This window comes from Muntiacus reevesi, chromosome 12, assembly GCF_963930625.1.
Source record: "Muntiacus reevesi chromosome 12, mMunRee1.1, whole genome shotgun sequence".
In the NCBI taxonomy this organism is placed as follows: Eukaryota; Metazoa; Chordata; class Mammalia; order Artiodactyla; family Cervidae; genus Muntiacus; species Muntiacus reevesi.
This window is the reverse complement of record NC_089260.1, coordinates 25,797,394-25,801,523: the sequence shown is the minus strand read 5'-3', so window position 1 is coordinate 25,801,523 and position 4,130 is coordinate 25,797,394. Positions and strand designations below refer to the sequence as shown.

Here is a 4,130-nt window from a genome sequence, read left to right as displayed (position 1 = left end):
ATGATGGGCTATGTCAGTCTTATGGTGACTCCCTCTTAGCCAACTGAGTTAACTAAATCTCTAAATGAGATCACAGGCCCAACCGACACTTTTAATTCATCCTGGTGGGACTCTAAACAAAGGACCAAACCAATGCATGCCCAGAGTCCTAACACAGGGAAACTATGAAATTAAGAAATACGTGACGCGCCCACGGCCACGGCCACGTCCTGCCGCGAGAGGGGGCGGAGCGAGCGTTTGCGGCGGGCGCGCGCAGGCTCCAAGACCGAGCCGCGTGCGCGGATTGGCGTCGCCCTGGAACACTTGGAGCTTTGGCCCCTGCCGCGCTGGATGCCATGAGTTGCTAAAGTGAGCCTGGCTTTAGAGCTGCCTTGGGGTGTGGCGTGGGGGCACAGAGCCATGTCGGACCTGCTCCTCCTGGGCCTGACTGGGGGCCTGACTCTGCTGCTGCTGCTGACGCTGCTGGCCTTTGCCGGGTGCTCAGGGCTGCTGGCTGGGGTGACAGTGAGTGCTGGCTCACCCCCATCCGCAACGTCACCGTGGCCTACAAGTTCCACGTGGGCCCCTGCGGTGAGACTGGGCCGCTTTTCACGGAGAGCTGCAGTGTCTCCCCCAAGCTCCGCTCCGTTGCTGTCTACTATGACGACCCCCACACGGTGACCCCTGAAAAGTGCCGGTGTGCAGTGGGCAGCATTCTGAGTGAAGGTGAGGAGTCACCCTCCTCTGAGCTCATCCGACTCTATCAGAAATTTGGCTTCAAGGTGTTCTCCTTCCCGGCGCCCAGCCATGTGGTGACGGCCACCTTCCCCTACCCACCCCCCTGTCCATCTGGCTGGCTTCCCGCCGGGTCCATCCTGCCCTGGATGCCTACATCAAGGAGCGGAAGTTGTGTGCCCACCCGCGGCTGGAGGTCTACCAGCAAGACCAGATCTATTTCATGTGCCCCCTGGCACGGCAGGGAGACTTCTATGTGCCTGAGGTGAAGAAGACAGAGCGGAAGAGCCGGGGGCCTGCAGAGGCCAACGACGCCCCGGTGGATGGCACAGGCGCTGACACGATGAGCGACACGAGTTCTGTAAGCCTGGAGCTGGGTCCTGGCAGCCGGGAAGCTTCGGCGGCCACACTGTCCCCCGGGGTGAGCACCCGCGGCTGGGACGATGGCGACACCCGCAGCGAGCACAGCTACAGCGAGTCGGGTGCCAGCGGCTCATCTTTCGAGGAGCTTGACCTGGAGGGCGAGGGAGCCCTGGGGGAGCCAAGGCTCAGCCCTGAGACTGAGCCCCTGGGGGCTCCCAAGTGGCCCTGGGAGCCCAGTACCCCAGAGAGGGGCGAGGAGTAACCGCGGCCTGCACCTCCCTGTGGCACCGCTGCCAAGGAACTGAGCATCTCTGCAGTCCTCCTCTTCCTCCACCTCCTGGTCTCCGGCCGGGGCCAGGGCTCTTGTGCAGCCCTGACTTCTTCTGCCCCGGGCCTCCGGCCAAGCCTTCTCACTGTCCTCTCGGCCCCCAGAGCCAGAGGACCCAGGACTGTTATCTCAACCCAGCCCCTGGGGCTGCCACCCCTGTTACATCTTTTTCAGATTCACATTGGGCTTCTAGGACCCAGAATAAAAACAAATGATTTTCTTGGTTTCAAAAAAAAAAAAGAAATATGTTTTGCTTTGATCTGCCAAATATGTGGTAATTTGTTACATAGCAATAGAAAAGACAAACATGTATGTATATAAACCTACTCTGAATTGTTTATGACAATCTTCTTAATTTTAAAGGTCTCCTTGTATATTATATCAAGAATATTTTAAAATGTCATCACACTTTAAGAATATTTTTGCTATAAAAGTTTTTGGAGAGAACTTTAATAATTTTGTTTATTTAAGAATATTTTATTTCATTTTTCTTGTTATTTTACCTCTATCCTAAGATATAACAGTTAAGTTGCAGTTAAACAAGTGATAAAGTGTTATCTTCTATGGATATTTCATTAAATGTTGACTTCTTTTAATTTCCAGGATTCTTTTCCAATTCTAGAGTCATTTTTCAGGTTGCACATGTATTTATAGACCATTTGAAAAATTACAGCCCTAGGAATTGGGCCTATATTACATAATGGAAAAAATGGCCCTGAACAGAAACAATTATAAAGAATAAAAGATAAAGTTGTGAAATTCACTTCTAATTCTATTTCAATAAGGGTTTAATGAAACTTTTGGCAAACTTTGGCTGAGGGGAAATTTTCCCTGCTGCTTCTTTACTTATCCTGATTTTTCATGATCTAATTTTAGATTCTTGGCAGACCCTTTTTGTGTTCCATCTTGAGCCGCTTCTCACGTGAATATGCACTGGATATACAGGGCAGTTGCAAAGGCATTTCATTCTCTCTGAAGATGATGTTCCAAGTGATCACTAAGAGTTTTCATGAATTAATGCTCATCGTTCCAGCTGTTCCCACTCCTGTTAGTTACTACACGGATTGGCTCAGAAGTGATAGAGATCGTGTCTCCTTCAATTCTCTTAAAAATGACTGCATGGTGACTAATTTTTCTGGAAATGACTTCCCTAGATGGCTGTATCTTCCAGCCTTTGTGAACACATGTCTTCTCTCCTCTGTGAAGAACTTGTTCTAGGAGGGGGTTGATGTGGTTTTGCTGAGAAGGAAAAGCCTTTCATATCCTGGGCACTCCACCTTCAATAAACACACTCCCCTCAGTACGAACCCAGTTCAGAAGTTATTCACTCCACAGTGTTTTCCTTATTGTGCTGTCAAACGTCATCTTCCCACTACCGCACCCAGGATCCTGCTGTTGGTCATCTTTTATCAGCCACGTGTAGCACACATTTTCTCAACCATTTTTTTTACCACCATGTCTATGACTTTGTAAAAAAAATAAATAAATAAACAGTCCCTTAAGGGCAGTTACCATATACCAAAAAGAAAGGAGACTAAACAGAACATTTCCATTTAAGCAAATCCAAACAGTAAGATATGACAATAGATAATGACATTTGAAAGTCATGAAACGAAAGGGAGTAGCACAACTTAAAGGACAGAGCATGACAGAAGGTGGCTAGAAAGGGCCAGGATGTATCTACTGCCTCCTAACAGGGACTGCTGGCTGTGTTTCTCCATATGTTATCAAGAGGCATGCCCTTGGCATGGGTGTAATACCACGTCACATAGAGAAACAGACCTTGATATCATTTTTTGGAAGTAAAGGAAAGATGTGAAAAAAGATTTGCTCTATCCAGTTTTCAAGCAAAGATATGCATCGTATAGTCTTAAAACACATAGTGTATTCTACACTGTATACGCTCTTGATAAAGATTAAGTATTCCACATCAAAAGCCTTTGATTATACAACAATAGTAATAGTCATGTGTTACATTATTATAATTAATACCAAAAGGCAGTATAGTATAATGATTAATCACCATGAATTTTGGAGTCAGATAAATCTGCACTGGAATTCAGAAACCTCCATTTGGTAATGGAAGGTCATTGGATGAGTGACTTAAACTTTCTAAGCCTCAGTTGCATGTGTAAAATGTAAGAAATCATGCTTTTTTTATGGCCAATAAAAAATTAGATACTCTTTATATAGGGTCTTAGTACATAGTAAGTGTTCATTATATGCTAGTAAGTTTTTTTATTTACTTCAAATGTCTTATAGAAGAAATTATTTCTTTTGTACTTATATAGAGGGAGGAAGCTGTGAAGGAAAGGAAAATCCAGTCCAAAATAATTGAAGACAGTGGTGAGGTTAAAAAACACATCATAAAGCCATGTATACTCTGCTAGATATAAATCATGAATGTTTTTAAATACATATTTATTTCTTTGGCTGCATTGGGTCTTAGTTGTGGTATGAGGGATCTTCATTGCATCATGCAAGACCTTTTGTTGAGGTGCTTAGTTCTCTAGTTTTGGGCATCTTTGCTCTATGTCATGTGGAGTCTTTGTTTCCTGACCGGGTATCAAACCCATGTCCCCTGCATTGCAGCGCAGATTCTTAGCCACTGGACCACCAGTGCTCAGTCGCTCAGTTGTGGCCAACTCTTTGCAATTCCAAGGACTGTAGTCCTCCAGGCTCCTCTGTCCATGGAATTTTCAGGCAAGAATACTGGAGTGGGCTG

General features: G+C 46.1%; 1 pseudogene; it reads left to right on the top strand.

Annotated features, from left to right (window-relative positions):
* Positions 1–332: 332 nt before the first annotated feature.
* On the top strand, positions 333–1,475 carry LOC136145108 (testis-expressed protein 264 pseudogene; annotated as a pseudogene).
* Positions 1,476–4,130: the final 2,655 nt, after the last annotated feature.